At 40.9% G+C, this 19,970-nt stretch overlaps 1 protein-coding gene across 14 annotated transcripts in view; it reads right to left on the bottom strand.

The window, feature by feature from the left end:
- The window catches only part of EPHA6 (EPH receptor A6), a 575,874-nt gene that overhangs the window by 179,020 nt on the left and 376,884 nt on the right, over window positions 1-19,970 (bottom strand). The gene's annotated exons all lie outside the window — the stretch shown is intronic.

Here is a 19,970-nt window from a genome sequence, read left to right on the forward strand (position 1 = left end):
TTGAGCTCTCTAACTGTGAAATTGTAAGATAGGTAAATCCTATTTGCTCATTTATAAAGACTTCTCTAATGTTCCTATGATGAATCAATGGGAAGTTCTTTTAATTAGTTGTTTCAAATCCAGAAGCTGCAGGAGAGCTCTAATTTGGTTACCCAATGAAACCATTTGGAAAAAAAAATGCTTAGAAGCCCAGCATGGCTTTTAATCACTTTAATGGCAGCATTTTCTTGCCATTGGTACTAAGCTGAAGGATGGTTTCTGGCTCTTGAGCTCAGTGTTGATCTCTGTTTTGTACTGAGGATTCTTTGCACCATCTGCTGTCTACGTTTTCCTCTACACTGTTATAAATTTCTTGAATTGCAATGAGTCATCTACAGCTCTGTCAGCTCCTCATTTAATTTAGTCTGATAAGTTCCTTTGTCTTTTCAAAATTGAATTGAAAGTTCGTTCCTTAATTCAGAGCGAGCTTTTTTTATTCTAAATGCCTTTCGCTTCTCTCCTTTTCAGAATCCCTTTTCTCATACTCTACATAGAAGGCAGAAAATGTGTATTTCAAATGATGGTTGGAATTCAGTATCGTTTCTCTAGAGAGTTTCTCTTCATCCTAGATTGACTTCCATTATCTGTAACTGATTTCAAAACAATGATCTGTAGGAGAAGCTTTTTTCCTTGAGTCCATTTTCTAATTTTCAAATTTCTTGTTTCATATTTTTAAAAGTAGGCACAGAATTTCCAACATTTCTCACCTGGTTTCTGGGGCTAAACAAATTTGATATATTACCCACTCACCATGAAGAAGCCTTAGACCCAGCAGTTGCTGATGGCAAAAGCTGACCTGATGTCTGTCCGTATCTGGACTATACCCCTGCAGTATCTCATTTCAAGCCTTATTTCTCTAGTGAAGAGAAACCATGTCAGTGCACTGACATTTTATTGGCTGTCAGAACAGGCCCTACTAGGAACATATAAACACTTTTGTGTTAAAAAACTACCATCAAACAAACAAGATAAGCTACATCATCATTCTCCCCTTTCCTCCTTTCCTCCCTGCACTGCATCTGTTTTGCCAAGGTCAATGAAGTGTCAGTACATACAAATTCGGGGTGGCAGGGGGATCTGAAGTGCACATGTGGTGTGGTGAGGACTGCAACTCCGGTCATTTAGACACCATCCTCACGGAAAGGCTAATGACCTTCATGTGTAAAATACTGCCATTGGGAATAACGTGGTTTAATTTACTTAGGTGTTTCTATACCATCACCATTACCAATAACAATCTGAATTGTAATAAATACAGGCTATTCTTTCCTTGAGACCCCTGCTTGCTTCAAGACACAGGAAAGACAACTCACCAAAATATAGGGCTTTATCACATTTTCTGAATAAAGCTTTCCCAGCGAAGGAGGGAATCCAGCCTCCTCCCTACCTGTTCTTTCTCTCCTACCTCGGCCACTTCCCAACTGAAGTTGAGGGAAAACACTGACTGAGGCCCACTCAGCAACCAGTCTTTTTTTTGCAAACTCATTAATTGAATCCTCCTAGTTTCCTATGACACAGTTAGAGGAAGAAACATACTTTAGCATCCTCCAAGGAGTCTGCTTTCCTCTTGTTATTGCATTAATGGAAGGACTGTTACAGGTGGAAGAATCATATAATCATTAAGGTTGGAAAAGACCTCCAAGATTATCTGGTCCAACCATCACCCTACTACCAATGTCACCCAATAAACCATGTCTCTAAGCACCAGGTCCAACCTTTCCTTGAACACCCCCAGGGATGGTGACTCCACCACCTCCCTGGGCAACCCGTTCCAAAGCTTGACTGCTCTTTCTGAGAAAAAATGTCTCCTCATTTCTAACCTAAACCTCCTCTGGCTCAACTTGAGGCCATTCCCTCTAGTCCTATCACTAGTTACCTGCAAGAAGAGGCTGACCCCCAGCTCCCCACACCTTCCTTTCAGGTAGTTGTAGAGAGCAATAAGGTCTCCCCTGAGCCTCCTCTTCTCCAGACTGAACACCCCCAGTTCCCTCAGCCGCTCCTCACAGGACTTGTGGTCCAGGCCCTTCACCAGTTTCATAGCTCTTCTCTGGATACAGTCAAGCACCTCGATGACCTTCTTGTAGTGTGGGGCCCAAAGCTGAACACAGTGCTCAAGGTGCGGCCTCACCAGAGCTGAGTACAGGGGGATGATCACCTCCCTGCTCCTGCTGGCTGCACTATTCCTGATACAAGCCAGGATGCTGTTGGCCTTCTTGACCACCTGGGCACACTACCAGGTTGTGTTCAGGAGAGCATCAACCAGCACCCCCAGATCTTTTTTCCTCTGCACAGCTTTTGAGCCACTCTCCTCCAAGCCTGTAGTGCTGCATGGGGTTGTTGTGGCCACAGTGCAGGACCCAGCACTTAGCCATGTTGAACCTCATCCCATTGGCCTCAGCCCATCGACCCATCCTGCCCAGGTCCCTCTGCAGGGCCTCCCTACCCTCTGGCAGATCGACAGGAAGAAATATCAGTGCTATGAGGACTAATTTAAGTTGACTTTGGTTTCATGTCTGTGTTGGTCAGAAAGCTAAAGAAGATGGGTTTACTGTTCTTTAAAGAAAAAGACTTTTCCAAACTTATATCACAGGTAAATGGTATGAATTAATTTACACACAAAACTATGCATAACACTACAAAAGCTATGGTTACCTAATTATCCAAAACCCATTCAACAGAAATTTTAGGAAAGTAATGAAACAGATTATGGTGTAAGTACATTAACTTTCTAATGTTTTGTCCTATGGCTTAATTATGATGCTAGAAAGTTACTTAGTAAAGCACCAATAATATTAGATTATAAGGCAAAAAGTTGTCTAGATTTGTATTTCGCATTATAAATACAGCCATACTGTATTTATAAATAAAAAGTGTCATTTTTTTTTTCAAACCATACATATGGACTATTTATAACTGTTAATCATAGAGATGTACCAAGGTCCAGTATTATTCTGCGTGGTAAAAACCTTTCCACTTCTTTCTATACCAGAAAATGCTATTATATATACTCATTATTTCTCTAGCCTAGATTCTGTAACTATATTAGAATTTCTATACTATTTGATGCTGAGTATGATTTTATATTATACATAGCAATAAATGAACTCTGGCTTTTTATTCGTGATCCCACACTTGGAAAAATTGTTATTTCAGGACACTGGAGGAAAAAAATATTGATTTTACTTCTGATTCTGGAAAGTCTGTAAGGGAGGTAATAAACAATAAAAAGATTTTTTCTTAGGGGAGACATATTACTCCAGTAGCAGAACTGGAAGTAATGAAATAACATTTCCTGATCAATGATAATGTCTTCTGTATTATTAGCATTTGCGCTATTTACCAAGGAAGGATTTACCAGGGAAGCTGAGGCCAAAACCTTTCAGCCTTCGTTACTAATGCTACCCGTAATACATATTCTTGGTCAACTGACAAAGATCAGGACTGCCTATCGTCTCCAGCAGCCTTCGTTCCTACTTATTATTAGGGATTATTAGCCCTCCAGCAGAGATGCATTTCATTCTTTCTTTCTTTTGTGCTTGTTTGTTAATATTTCTATTTTTGTAGGATAACGGAAGAGACTATTTTATGGGTGGAGAATGTGATAGGGATTCAGGAGACCTACGTTTATATCTTTTCTGGTCACACTCTAGAGATTTTCTTCAATATCTGTGACTGAGCTATCCTAACCTACCAGGAATGTCAATACCTTCCATTATTTCCAGTATGAAAGCACTTCCATATAAGTGTCTATATGGAGGGCTGTATAAAGGCTAAAAATTTATAGATTAAGCACAAGTTCACATAGAAAATCTCCAGTAAATATGAACATAAATTATTTTTTTATAAAAAATATAGTCTCTAATGAATCACTACTTTTTAAAGATGTGTACAGGGCTGAAACATCTTTGTGTTTATCCTTAATTCAGTAATAATTACTTTTCTTATCATACAAGGCTGCTTCCAATTAGTACAGGTACTAGATAAGATACTTGATTCTTCACATAATAGAGTCTCTTATCTTCCTAATCACTTCAGTGGTAATTTACAGTTATAACGCTTGGAGGGTATACTATTACTGGCTCGAACTTTGGAGTTCGAAGTTGAATATGGACTTTTCCTGACAAGGCATTAGCAAATTAACAACTTAGGGTGTAAAATAATGTTTTTAGTTTATATTCTTACACTAGTACCCTAAAGGTTTGCATTCGAAAGACAGCATACCAGTACACTTCTTTTGAAGCACTTCATTTACTCAAAAATATGCCTCCAGCAAGCTATAATTACAATCTTTCCCTCCATTTTAAATTCTTTCCCCTTGCAGATTTTCTTTGCTTGCTTAGAAATGGTGGGAACAAGCCAAGTTAACTTAATCCCATTATTAAAAAACAGATTCTGCTACAGTATTCTGGGCTAAAGGTCATGGTAGATGTAACCCCCAAATCTCTTCCAGGCTAAATGCAGATTTAACATAATTTTTTTCTACTACGTTCCATAACGCAATTCTTTATTCCTTGCTGCTGAGTTTCTCTCTAATCTATTGTTGGTCTTACGTATGAAGACAATAATTATTTGCCCATACAATTTTTCAACACTACAGATTTTCTTTCACTTGCAGAACATGCTGCCATTCATTATTTTACAAGCTTGAGACAGAAGCACTCCTAGATCTTTACTACTAACAGGACTTGCTCACTCCCTGTTTCTTCTAAATATCTTCAGGAGATATTTAAAAGAAATTCTTTGAAATAAAGTCTTATCACCTGTCAACCTGTATGGATGTTCTGTTCTCTCTGATGAGGTGTATGTGTGAAACACATCCTCAAAGTTCAGTATTTTATATTTTTTTTAAATATTTTGCATAATTACTACTACAGTGAACAATTTAAAATATTTAATGATGTATTTCTTTAAATTACATTAGCTAAAATAATCACACAAATCTTTTCCAAAAATGTATGTTTTAAGGAGTTACTTTATATGCTCCGTATTTCTGAACCAAGCAGGATAACTTCAGTTCAAAAAAGCTCAGTGGAAATGTAAACTTTCAGGAATCATATGCAAACCAAAAAACCTGTAAAACTAAAAAGAGTCCCCTGCCATATAAATGGAAATAATGTCAAATCAATGCCCTCTGACAATCAAAGGGATTTGCACCAGAATAATCAAATTCTTGGCTCCTTTCCATTGCCTTTTATTGCTGGAGCTGCCAATATGCAGCTTAAAGATGTAATAGGTCACTGGGAATCCTGCTGAGGGGCCAGCTCCCCCCAAATCAGAGGTTTCTCTGTCCTTGCTTGGCAGAAGACAACGTTATGGTTGTGTGGCACCGGCATATGAGCTCAAGTCAGGTAGCAGCACGAATCACAGCAGGCTGAATCACACAGCAAGAACATGGTATTGGGTACCCATGGTACCCTTCATTTCATCTCCTTCTCCCAGGCATTTTGTTCTGGATCAGGTGATGGGCTGCTTGATGGCACCGGGAAATGTATAAGAGACCCCCCCTGCCGCAAGCAAATCACTTTCCTTCCCATCACCTGTTATGATGACTGTAAACCCTGCAGCAAAAGTAACAGGATACACGTTCTTAAGCAGAAATTTTTCTGCTTTGGCGAACTCAAATGTTATGTGTTGTATTGCTCACAGTTCCTCCTGACTCAGATGTTGCCACTCATTGCTGTGTACCATTTCAAACCAGTGTGCGTGCTTCTGGGAAACCACTCCTGACATGAAGGATTCCTCCTAAAAATGATGTCAGGGTCGCTTATAAAGTTTCCTTTCTAGGAAATCTGTGTTAAAAGAGAAGGAGGTGGAAGAAATTGGTTTACCAGCAGAATCAGATTGCAACTATAATGCTGTTAATCAGCATGAAAAAAAGATGTGCTGCAGCCAATGTGTTATGTGAGTTATAAATATCGTGCCAGCACTGCTAGGTGCCCTATGATGCGGGGACAACCTGTGGTGACACATTTGTCCGAAGAACCTTGTTTTCAGACGCCTAATGTAACCTGAGAATTGGTATAAATTTATTGGAAATACAACTTGAGGTTAAGAAGGCGTCATTTATTGCAGCAAGATGTCATTATTGAAACAGAGCTGTAAGTAAGTCTCATTCAGCAACAACCCCTCCAGGGTCAAGTGGAACCAAATTGCTCTGCAGAACTTCCTGCTGCTAAATTGATCACAGAAGTTTGAAAATGAAATAAGCAGGTTAAAAAGCACTAGGAAATCTGCAATCTTTTCACTCCATTAATTGCTAGTCATCCTGGGATGTAACAGATGAGCCTAAAATGTACAATCATTTCAGGAAATCTTCCCTGCTCTTGTTTATATCAAAATATGAAACTACAGATTGTAGGTCATTTTCTGTCAAACAGTACTTTACAGGTCTGAAAGAGGTTTTTATTTTAGCAAGGAAATCATGAATGCTTTATTTGAACACCTTCTCTGAACCTTCTGTAAAAGCTGTTTGTTGGCATGTGCAGAGAATGTCAGAGCTACTGTACTTTAATATTCTCAGTTAATGTAAGTACATGCAGATACATCTGATACTGACTTAAAATGTACATCTTCCAACAATTCTCCCACAAATGTTGGTTCTTACAGAGCATTTTATTTATCAGTGATGCAGAATAAATATGCCCTCATAAATTGATTCTCCCAATGATGTTACAAACAAAATTATATTACATACATAAATGCTACAACCACTCCAAAGGTATGTTGTTATCTGCTCTTTACAAAAAATAATCAGAAATGATAACAGCTATCATTTAGTATGCCTCTGCAAACAGTTTTATGTGCACGGTCATGCATCCTTTAAATCTTTAGTATGCATGCCTAAGCACAGAAAAGCACACCCTTTTAAACCCTGGCATATAGACTCACAAGACAGACAATGCGAAGCACTTCCAGAAGACCAGTATGTTACTGGCTTGTACTTGACGCACATGAATCACTGAAAAGCACTGTTGCTGTCAAATGTATGTTAGGTGCTCAATTTCTTGTCACAGAATCACAGATGCACAGATTCACAGAATGTCTGGGGTTGGCAGGGACCTCTGAAGATCATCTAGTCAAACCCCCTGTCAAGCAGGATCACCTATGGCGCACTGTGCAGGATGGCATCCAGGGGGGATTTGAATATCTCCAGAGAAGGAGACTCCACAGCCTCTCTGGGCAGCCTATTCCAGTGCTCTGTCACCCTCACAGTAAAGAAGTGCCCCCTCATATTCAGCCCAAACCTCCTGTGCTTCAGTTTGTGCCTGTTGCCTCTTGTCCTGTCACTAGTCACCACTGAAAAGAGACCAGCTCCATCCTCAGAGACAGGCGACTCCAGAGGGCAGTTTCTCATGCCTATCAGAGACACCTCCTGAGGGTGGCACAGACTGCACACTGAAGCTGCCTGTGTGAAGGCTGGACTTGAGATGTCTGCCAGTAGATCAAAGGTATCACCCAATTTCAGTCACAGGGTTCATTACATGCATCACTACTAATAGCAAAGAAGCTTAGGACAAAATCAGGCATGGATCTTCTTCATAGGTGACCTCTAGAGCAATGCAAGAGCAATTTTAGATATGTCAACATCCTAAACAAAGTGCTTTTTCATTTAGTTGTATTTGTATGACCCAACATAGTGTTGCACAGACATATCTGAGTTAGCCAATTAGCTTGCGTACTGAAACTAATACACCTGCATTAGCTCAGACTTATTAATTCTTTTGAGAAGACACTAACACAGTAATGAGCTATGCTGGAAAGATAACGGAAAGATATCAAGAATTGGAAAAAGAGCAATTAATGGAAGGCTGACTTATGAGCTGAGGTTAAGGAAAGATGATGCACACTGATTATGTGCAAATAATAGCAGTCTATAAAGGTAAGTTATACCAATTCTCTCCTGATGTCTACGAATGGCAGAAAGAGAGAACTAATGAATAGAAGTAGCATTGTCAAATTATCAAGAAACCATAAACAAGGAACACATGCTGTAGTGTAGTGAGGGACCACTTACTTCTTCTATTAGTTAGACTACTAGGATGTCTGCACACCTCTGAGTCTGTGGACAGGCTGTCAAGTTGAGATACAGAAGCAATGACACTTAAAGGAGCATGGCAAATCCCTAAAACAGAACAACAGCTGGGTGGAATGGACGGATAGCCTTTCTTACCTCTCATTTCAGACATGTCTAGGCTCTGAGGCTCAGGAAAGGCAAAGGCTGTTTGTGAACTACTGCACTCAAATATTGTGAAATAATCTTCAACAAGTTTAAAAAACAAATGTCTTTTATGTGCTTTCCTGTTTCAAGAAGATTGAGACAAAAATCTCTAGAGTTAAAGAACCATTGGGAGCTTAAGAGCTTTCATCCTTCTGATCAACAAAACAGAAGAGCCTAGAAATTAGATCAGAAAACAGGCAGTAAAAGAATTTCTAAGGAAGATTTGTAGAATCCTGGGCAATTATGGAATAACCTTACAAAAGGGAAGATTTTTCACCTATTCACTGCTACTTAGCTTATGCCCTAGAGCTTGTGGTTTTATACTTGTTACACATATCCATGCCCATACACTGATAGACAATCTGCTGAAAAAGATACAAGTGAGAAAAACAAACAAACAAAAACTCATGCATTCACAATTCTAGATCAGTGCATCACTAAGTTTAATGAACCTGACTTTTATTTTCAGTAAATTAATTATCTGATGATTACCCTCTTAACAAAAACCCGTGAATCCTCAGGGATCTTTCATTACGTCCCTTTCGTATTTCTATTCTTTTTCTTTGCGCTGTATTAAACAGATTTGGTGTTCTTCCAAGTTCTGCATGCTGAACTGTTTGAACTATTAGTATAAACTTAAAGTTTTCTTCCCAAGAGTACTCTTCATCTACCTGGTAATTACAGGCCAGTCAATCAATGTCACGGCGGCCCAAGACCATGTCCGGACAGCTATTGACTGTCACCAGTGTGTAACTCTACAATGTTTCTGAGCAGCCTCTGCCAGTGCTTGGTCACCTTCACAAGCACATCCTGATGCGCAGACAGAACTGCCTGTGAGAAGAAATGAAAAAGGAGAAGTGTGTGTTTGGAGAGACGGGTGGAAAGGGAGAACAAAAGCAAACAGAAAGAAAAAAAGGAAACGAGCAGGTGAGAGGACAGAAGATAAGTGAGGCCAGGCGAGGACAGGCGAGGAGGAATTGCTGTGATGCAGCTGTGGTGCCTGTGACAGCACCCGTTCCAATGCCTGAGTACTCTTTCTCAGAAGAAATGCCTCCTAATTTCCAACCGAAGCCTTCCCTGGCGCAACGTGAGGCTGTTCCCTCTAGTCAGTCTCACTTCAGTACCAGGTAAAACTATGGAGTTTTTTTAATGTTTTTATTTTTATTTTTTTTTTTCTGGGAGTTACTGAAAAACTCCCAAAATTGAGTTTACTGAGGCCCACTGATGGGCCTCAGTGTGCCTACCAAGGGCCAAGCTGGAGAACCTGCCCGTCCCAGACATCCCCTGGGTGCTGGTGCCTCAGGACTGAGCACATCGGACACACAGAAGACACTGCTCAACAGGCAGTGGGAATTGCTCTGGAACAGTTTCTCTGCAGCCAAACGGTATTTGGGGTCCTGGGCAGCTGAGGAAGATGTTGTGTGGAGGCTTGCAACACAAACAGCTGATAGCAGCAGGCAGTGACCACTCAGCCTCTTGGAGAGAGTCCATTCCGTCCAGGAGCTTCCGCCTATGCAGAGGCCAATAAATTGCTCGTGTTAACAAACGCTCTGTCTGTGATGGCCTGTGCAGCACTCGGGGGGGGGGGGGAACATGGACATAGGGTACTGAGTGCACCGCTGACACGCAATTGGGAAACATTTTCCAAAAAAAGAACCACAGACCACCTCAAGTTAGAAGCGACCTCTGGAGGTCACCTGGTCCGTTTCCCCTGCTCAAGCAAGGCCACCTAGAGCAGGCTGCCCAAGACCATGCCCAAGACGTGGTAATTACAGGCCTGTCAGTCTCGCCTCAGTGCCAGGTAAAAGTATGGAGAAAATTATTCTAGGAGTTACTGAAAAACACTTGAAAGACAACGCGGTCATCGGTCGTAGACAACACAGGTTCGTGAGGGGAAAGTCCTGCTGAACGAACTTCATTTCCTTTTACAACAACCTTTCCCATCTAGTCGACCTAGGGAAGCCAGCTGATGTCATCTTTCCGGATTTCAGCAGAGCTTTTGATACTGCTTCACACAGTATCCTTCTGGACAAAACGTCCAGCCTACAGCTAGACAAATGCATAGTATGATGGGTGAACAATTGCCTGGAGGCTCAGGCTCAAAGGGTTATGGCAAATGGGGTTTCATCAGGCTGCTGGCCAGCCCCTAGTGGCGTTGCCCAGGGCTCCATTTTTGGTCCGGTTCTCCTCAATGTCTTCATAAAAGACTCGGGCGTAGGACTTGAAGGTGTTTTGAGTAGGTGACACTAAACCGGTGACACTGAACTGGGAGGCGCTGTTGACTCCCTCAAGGGTAGAGAGGCCTTGCAGAGAGATCTTGACAGACTAGAGTGCCGGGCGGTCATCAACTGTATCCAGTCTAACAAGAGGGAGTGCTGGATTCTTCCCCTGGGAAGGGGCAATCCTGAACATACATGCAGACTGGGGGATGAGAGGCTGGAGAGCAGCCCCACAGAAAAGGAGCTGGGGGTTCTGGTCGATGGCAAGTTGGATAGGAGTCAGCAGTTTTGGGCACCGCAGTAGAAGGAGGGTACAAAACAACTAAAGAGTGTCCAAAGGAGGCCAACAAAGACGGTGAAGGGTCCAGAGGGGAAAACTTATGAGGAGCAGCAGAGGTAACTTGGGTTGTTCAGCTTAGAGAAGAGAAGGCTGAGGAGCGAGCGACCTCATCACCATCTACAGCTTCCTTTTCACCTTCCTTTTCACCAGTGTTCTTTTCCCCTTGATAATTTACCACAAAGACATTCAAGAAATCGTATTTATATCAGAAGGAGTAAGAGCAAGAATGTTTTGCGTCACATATTGAGAGAAGAAATTTGTCACTGTTTTAGGGACCTTCCGTGTGACATGATAAGTCTTCTCATGTCCAAGAGCTGCAAGGACCTTCCCACAAACTTGCAGGGAGGTGACGCGAGGGGGGTTGCCGTGATGCGGCTGTGGTGCCTGTGACAGCACAAAGGACGCGTCACAGCGGGGGAGCTGTCATCAGGGCCAGCAGCAGGCAGCGCCACCACACTGTGGCCTTGGCCGTCGGTGAGTGCGGTTCGCACCTCCTGCAAGCCATGGCTCGCCTGATCTTCCTTGCCCTGGCTGTGCTGGGCATTGTCCAGAAGCCATGGCTGGTGAACGATCATCTGGATGCGGATGGGCACGAGAGAGTGCAGCAGCATGCAGAGCAGCTGATTGACGGCATGGCTCGGCTGCTGCAAGAGATGGAGGAGAGCAGCCAGGAGCAGAGCGGGGTGGCCCTGGGAGCTCTGCTCTTCACTGCATCGAAGCAGTGGCAGCTCTGGGCCTTGGTTGAGCTCCTTGTCCTGATCTTTGGGCTCTGCCGCTGGCTCAGGAAACGGAGCCGTGAGATGGGCAGCAGCAGTGAACATGGCAGCTCTACAAGGAAGGAGGAGGAGAATGATGACGCAGACGAAGACAGCGACGCTGATGACAGCTGGGATCTGGGCAGAGTTTGGGCCGATAGCACCCAGTGGCCGGCGCCCTACCTGGCTGACAAGTGTCCGTAAGTGGCAGGTCCAACAATTGGCTGAAGGCTGAGGCTCAAAGGTTTATGGCAAATGGGCTTTCTTCGTGTTGCTGTCCAGCCCCTAGTGGTGTTGCCTAGGGCTCCATTTTTGGTCCAGTTCTCTTCAATTTTTTCATAAATGACTTCGATGCTGGATTTGAATGTGTTCTGATTAAGTTTTCGGATGAGACTAAAGTGAAAGGAGAGGCTGACTCAGTCCCTACCTGGTCTCAGATATACGGTTTGATTTTTGGGTCATCGTGTGTGGAGTCAATTCAGAGCATGCACAAGAGCAGAACTTGAGAATTTGGAAAACTTTCAGTTTGACAACTTATTTAGTCACATATGGGAGTGTTGTGGTTTAACCCGGCTGGCAGCTAAACACCACACAGCCGTTCGCTCACCCTCCCCCCTCCCTCTCTGGGATGGGGGAGAGAAACGGGAAAGTGAAGCCGGTGAGTTGAGATAAAGACAGTTTATTAAGACAGGAAAATAATAATAACAATAATAATAATAATAGTGATAATGGTAATAGTATTAACAATAATAATGTGTAAGAAAACAAGTGATGCACAATGCAATTGCTCACCACCCGCTGACCGATGCCCAGCCTATCCCCGAGCAGCCGGCCCCCCACCCCGGCCAGCCACCCCTATATATTGTTTAGCATGACGTCAGATGGTATGGAATACCCCTTTGGCCAGTTCGGGTCAGCTGTCCTGGGTCTGTCCCCTCCCAGCTCCTGCTGCACCCCTAGCCTGCTCGCTGGCAGGACAGAGCGAGAAGCCGAAAAGTCCTTGGCCTGGTGTAAACACTGCTCTGCAACAATTAAAACATCAGCATGTTATCAGCGCTCTTCTCATCCTAATCCAAAACATAGCACCCTACCAGCTACTATGAGCTACTTAACTCTGTCCTAACTGGAACCAGGACAGGGAGTTAAGCACTGTCATTGTTAGATGATGGTATTGCACAATACAGTATCGCTGGCATAACTCACAAAATACTGTTCTTATGAATAAAATACTATTCAGCCTCTTTTTCTCTTAAGCATATCATCATATTTCATGACCTATTTAGGTATTTTAAATAATTATTGATATCTCACTTTTTTTTGTGTGCGTGATTCAATTTTGAGTCTGGAGTCTGACTGGAAAGTTCAAGAAATTATTATATTCACAAAAGTTATCTGATGTTCTTTGATAAACAAACAAAAAACAAACCGTAAGATCCCCTAATTCAGATCTACGTTTCTCAGTAGTTGGCAATGATCTCTGCTTCTGTCACATCCACCTTAAATTTTCAATAACATGCAATATTTTCAAATCCCTCTGTACTCAAACATATGGTGAAACCTGTGCAAAACAGCCACTGAAACACAGAACAACTAATAAGGGAGCTTTTATATAGCAAAAAAATCTCTATACATGTAGCAATCTCTTGTACACCATCTTGAGGTGTTCCTATCTTACCATGGCCATGAAAGGGTACTGACAAATCCAGATGTGTGCACTCTAGATCTACTAGTTCTGTGTGTATTGTTCAGAAGATAATGGTTCATAAAATGTGATAAAAAATGAAGTTTAAAAATAGCAAAATAAATAATGCAGTGTACCTTCCTAACAATTTTCTAAAAATATTGTGCTTGCACAGAATAATTCTGTGCCAATAACCTTATGGAAAAGAATTAATGATAACAAATGGGCTATTTATGTATTGCAATTTTTCATCCCAGATGTGCTTGTTATCATTTTGAGGAACCCACATCAATGGTATTAATTTGCTGAGCCATCATGCTAACTTTGCCATAAATCAGAATTTTCTATGCTTCACTAATGATCATGATCACAAACCATTAGTGGTGTTGATTTAGCTACTCTAGCCATGGGTGGTCAGATAGATTGTGACTGGGTTTATAACTTTCATGTAATGCAAGCTGATCTTCCCCTGAAATGTCTTTCCAAAAATTTCCACTTTGACTGAATGCATAAAGACTTGAGGAAGAAAGCCTGTTGGATAATTAATTCATTGGCTCTGGCTGACAAGAGAGGATTTGGTTGATCTAAGAATGCATTCCTCTTCCTGCAACCGCTTTGAGTTTGGTGGTGTTTCATTATCAGTCCTCACTTTCTGATCAGTTCCCTTTATATTTACATCAGAGGATTCAGTTACTTTAGGAATCTAATTCAAATGGGATGCCCAAAGTTAGGAGCATCAAGACCATGTACAAATAGTGCAGGCAGATAGATGGAGAGGCAGAGCACTGATCTTAGATTTCTGAAATAAATAAGCACCCTATGCCTTCTTTGGTGCCTCACCAAGCAACTGAGGTTCACAAACATACCTCCATGAGCTAAATGGGATTTCGTCTCTTAGTGCTGCTTGTCCAGAGACAGACAGTTTTCCCTTCCTCCAACTTCACACAGTTAAACAAGACCTTAGAAAACACAACTAAACCCCATTCTCTATTTATAATCTGAAGATTATAAAATGGCCCATCTTAAAAGTGTTATGATCTCAGGCTGTCTGGTCTATGCCCTGCATCTCTTCTCAGCATCTGGACTGGAAGACAGAGCTGAGCCACAAGGTGTCTCCTAGTTCTTTCTGCGGAGATGAGAATGAGTGAGACCGATGTTACTCTTCTCCCACCCAGGACCTCCTAATTGCTGTGTGCTTTCTCAAACATACTGTGCATCTCTGCTAACGCACCTCTTCAGCTGGAAGCATCTCATGCGCTGTATGGTCCTAATTTGTCCCTCAAGCACTGTACTCAGTGAAGCCACGCAACGGAACAGTGGAAGGAATATAGCCATGATGTGTGCAATTATATATTTAAAATGTACTGTCTATCTCTACATTCATGCATGCATTTTACCTTTAAGCTATGTCTTCTATAAAACCAAATCCACACGCAAAGAACTGCACTGACATAATGAACTTTGCTTACAAAAGTATGCAAATATGGCAAGACTTCTAAAATACTGAATTATCTTTCCTCAACCAGCAGGAATTTCTCACCTTTAAAACAAGTTCACAAAACTACCTTACTGCTTTTTTGTTTTTAAGTTAAAAATCATAGCAGTCCTCCTGTGGTCTGTTTGACATCTCCATGTAATATCTTTAAAAAAAGATGCTTTACCACTTCATAATGCAATCTTTTGCATCAGAACCTCCCATCAGGCATTCAGATAAGTCCTGTTGTAACATCTCTACACCAATTTTAAAGACGCTGCTTGCTTCCTTTTAAAACAGGTAGAAACATGAGCATGGTACTAGAGATTTCAAGATAACAATCTCTATTACCTCACGTTTTAGTAAACACACGATCCTGAATACAAAACTACCACAGAACAGCTGATAAGAGGCATTTGTTGGCATCCTCAAGTAATTGCAACTAGAGAATCTTATGGCAAGGAGGACAACAGTTGATATATTTCGATGCTTACACTGCTTGATGAAATAATTATGAAAATTTTGTATCTTTAAGAGTGATTTGTATGTGGCATTCAGAATAATCACTTGTAAATATATTTGCTGTTATGCTAAATATATAATTGAAATATTCAGTTCTCATAATTCCAGTTCAAGTGGCATAAATGCGCTATTCTCAGCGTCTGAAGCATTCATATTCTACACAATCAATTCACAAGTTTGAAGAGTTTTTATATGTATTTTGTTAGCAAGCTATCTATACTTGTTCTCTCATGCTGAGCACAGCAGGGCTACCGCCGGCTCCCTGATCCCCCAGCTGACTTCCAGCCCTGCAGGAGAGTGCGGTGCGGCCTCAGAGGCGCCAGTCCTGCAGACTCCCATGCTCCTGCCTTTGCTGATGGGCAGCCTGGGGGGCTTTAGTCGCAGTTAACCCTCACTGATGTTATCATCTTCCAGCCCTAGGGGTGGCCTAAGGCTGAGGATCCCCCTGTTTGCTCCAGTCCTGACCCAGCTCTCATCCTCGCTCCCCGCAGCTGTGTGAGCGCTGGCATTGAGCTGCTTGGTGGTGTTTGAGTTTGTGGCTTCCCAGATTCCTGGGATCTACCAGGCATGAGTAAATATGGGTTTGTATAAAGGGAAGACATGCTTTATAACCTGCTGGAGTTCTTTGAAAGTGTCAACAAACATATGGTTAAAGGGGATGCATTTAATATAGACTACATAGATTTCTTAAAGGTCCTTGACAAAGTCCCTCACCAGAGTCTCCTAAAAGAAGAAAGGTCTTTGCGTGGATAGATAAATAAATGAAGACAGAAAACAACGGGTAGGAATAAATGCTCTTTTTGTTTACGGTGGGAAAAGTTTGCCAGGAGCCTCCTGCAATGCATTTTGCCTACACTGTGCCATTCAAGTTGTTCATAAATGATCTGACGAGATGAAAAAGTCTGCTAAACTCATCAGAGTAGTAAGAAAGGAGGACTAACTGTGAAGAACTATGGAAGGACTTTATGAGATTGAATTACTGGATGATAAAATGGCAGATGAAATTTGGAACAGCAATGCACATGACAAAAAAAAATACCCTAATTTCATAAGTAAAATAAGCTCTGAGCTAACCATTCCCATCCAAGAACAAGATTTTGGAGCTGTGTTAAACAGATCTACGAAAATGCCAGCTCTGTGCTCACCTGTGTAAGAAGATCAAGTGAAATATTAGAGATTACAAAGAAAAGGAAAAGAGAACAAAACTGAACTTTATAATGCCACAGCACAGGTCTGCATTTCAAACGCATTTTGAATATTGTGTGCAATTTTGGTCCCCTCATCTCAAAAATGATATAGCAGAACAGGATGGGGTTCAGAAAAGAGCTGTAATAGTTAGCACATCAGAGGTGCCAAGTGAATTACACACAAGTGACTCCAGAAAAGATTAGGGCTTTCAAATCTGAAGAGGAGGAAACAACAGAAGGTTAAATCATGAATGACATGGAGAATGTAAGGAGTGATCGTTCATTGCTGCTCCCAACACAGAAACCAGACAGCATCACATGAAGTTGAAGGAAGTGATTCTCAGTAAAACGTGAAATTAAGCTGCAGAATTTCTTGGCAACGGATGTTATAGATTCCTATTTAGATTCCATGTACTCCATGTATAAAAAATTATTAAATTGCTACTGGGCATGGAAGTCCTCAAGGTACAACGTGTCAGAGATCAGGTGAGTACACAGGGAATGCATCCTGTAAACTTTGTCTTTCTCTTACTCATCTCTATCTTTAGGTTTTAGCTACTGTGAGAGAGAATATGACGCCAGATGGACCCACAGTGTGTGATGCAGGACAGCTGCTTTTCTGTATAATCAACAGGAATGGAAAGTGAACGTATGAGGAGGGTAGGGTTGCTGCCTAGCTTGTTTGTCTACCTAATAGTTTGATGAAGAGTTTATTTATCTTTTTTTTTTTTTTTCACTGTGTGGGTGATCCTGTGTGTGTTGTGTTGGTCTCTTCTCATTGAATCTACTGCATGTGCATGGAGAAACTGCTTGCATCTTGCATATTGTAGAGGATCTGCACAATATGTGGCATCACCGGCATATCTCAGATGCACTAGATTCATTCAGCACGGAGTCTACTTGCACATACTCTGCATTTTTTTTGTACGGAATGAGCCAGTTTACAATAAACTGCCGAAGTGCTAACCACGAATGAAGCACCGCAATGGAACTTATGGAATATTTGCAGTGAGATAGTTGTACCAGAAAAAGGGGTAAACTGCAATATTAGCCCATCTGTTTGAGGGGGTCATCCAAGAGAGATCTGCATTACCCATGGATTTTTATAATCACACAAATCTGAAGTAGGTGCTGAAATTAATACACCACTGGACTTATCTTTCTTTTTAAGTCTTAAGCAGCTGAGACATTAGTTTGCTTAAAATATGAGCTATACTTCTTAACGTGATTTACTTGATTAAGGAACTCAGCACTATCTTAAGTATCATCACTATCAAACAGCAAGCATTTCATTGAATAAAGATGTGACTGGGTTGAAAAACTCATGTGAAAAGATTTATTACTTAATAAAGTTTGCTTAGCACATTTAGTCTGGATGTGAATTATAAGCTTTGGATGTTCACCATCTATATCCTGCAGCACATAAAATAAGGAATATCTAGTCCCCTTCCACAGGTCAAAAAATAATAACTGCATTTTGGCTACTGATCAAACAAAAAATATGTAGAGATTGGACCTGCCCCAGCTGTGCTCTGGCAGCAAAGAGGCTGAGGCATCTTGATAACTGAATCAGAGACATGAGCTTGAGAACGGCCCCGTCTCGGCACTGAAAGCCACCTACAATCACTTTCACTGCAGGTGGGAAAGTATCTGTGGGCTGAACAGCAAAGGTGGGACGTCAGGCTGTCAGCCGCATCGCTGGCTGGTGTGTCACTGCCTACAGCCCTTTATATGCTGTACCGACACCAGCCCAACGGATCACCTATGTAGGAACTGACTTTTTGTCTCAGCTGTCTAGAAAACAAGGCTCTGTAGTGACTGTTTTTAAGTCTGCTCGGCATGTGAACTTAGAAATGCCTAAGAATAGGTAGCTCCTGGGTGGCTTTATAATGCATGACATTTTGTGTCTTCAGGTCTACACATACATTTATTGCAAACTGTTTCTAAAATAAGAGATGGCTCTTAGCATGTAAAGTAACAAACTAAAACATCAGCAATTCATGATTACACTACTATCCTGCAATGGAAAAGATATTTTGTTTCTTCTTCTTCTTTTTTTTTTTTTTAATTTTTAAGTTTAAATTGAGTTCTCCTATCCAATGTTAGTTAAGAAATAGCAGTATGAATACAGAGATATACAAGATGGCTGAGTCAAGTTCCACTGATTTACCAAAAAGCTGTTAGGCAGAGAACACGTAAGGTCTGAATGCGAAGTCCAGTGTGTACTTGTGAAAGTCTGTACACATTATTTAAGAGGTGAGAAGCAACCACAGTGATACAAGGAAAAAAAAAGTGAAAAACAGACTTCTGATTAGAAATATTAAAATATACAGCTTTTCACAGAGAACATTTTTATAGTTCTTTATTTTAAGGATGTATTTTCACTTCTGCTTGCCACCCCCTAGTACTTTTTTTGCAACTTTTGCATTCATTTTGATGATTTTTATTACAAATGTATCTATCCATAACACTTGTGGAAACTCATTAACAGTTATTCCTTGAAACATTTTTGGCTACCAGAAATGAATGAATAATGAAAACAATATTATAAATGGATATAAATCAGAGTCTACCACTCTTATCTTACAACTGTATTAGATACTGCTTACTTAAAAGTAAGTGCATACAAGAATCAGTGCTTATTTATATCCACTTAAAGTACAAAACTGCATGGCTTAACCTTGCAAACAAGCATATGATACTGGCAGTATCAACCAGGTGAGCAACCAAAAGAAATGTAATGGATTTAGCCACAAAACCCTGATTATTTCTCTTTCCATTTGTATTATTTTGAACCTTCTAAGGGTATGCCATGTTGTCAAAGTGGCCACTAACAGTGCACATAAAATACTTCTATCATTATGTTTCCTCTCTATACATACCCAGAATTCATCTCAAGCACTTTCTGTCTTATAACATTCCCTCAAAAAATTGTGTTTTCCTACCCAGAGAAAAACTTAGTTGGATTTTTTTTTCTTTTAATTGCAATTATCCGTTGAAATCTTCAGGTAAGAAACAAACAAAAAATCACAAATAGTCATATAACTTAACCCATAACCTTAATCATTTTTATTTGGGAATGTCTATAGTCTTTCATGTAGCTCATGACTCTGTTCTTCTCTAAATGTTAGATTTCCTAGTCTCCACATTCACCAGATTTTACTCCTCTAAAACTAGAGGAGGAAACTAATCCTTAGGACATCAGGCAATTGTGATTGATGTGAGATACTGTTTGATGGAGACTGAAAAATTACTACTCTGTTGATAGCCAAACCTCAGTTTTAAAACTTTTGTTTTTCAGTCGGAAAGCAAAGGCTTTCCAAGAAAAACAGATGTTGTATAGATACAAATTAACAGCAATTATAATTTTAATGGAAAATCTTTAACCATCTCAGCTATATTTACATCTGTATGTCTTCCACTTTGTCCCTGTATGATATACTTACATATTTAAATGTCAAGATGACATAAGATTTCAATGTTGGTGAACGCATAGGTTTATCTGAGAGCACTTTTTTTTTATGTATATTTGAAA

Source organism: Anser anser, assembly GCF_964211835.1.
Source record: "Anser anser genome assembly, chromosome: 1".
Lineage (NCBI taxonomy): Eukaryota > Metazoa > Chordata > Aves > Anseriformes > Anatidae > Anser > Anser anser.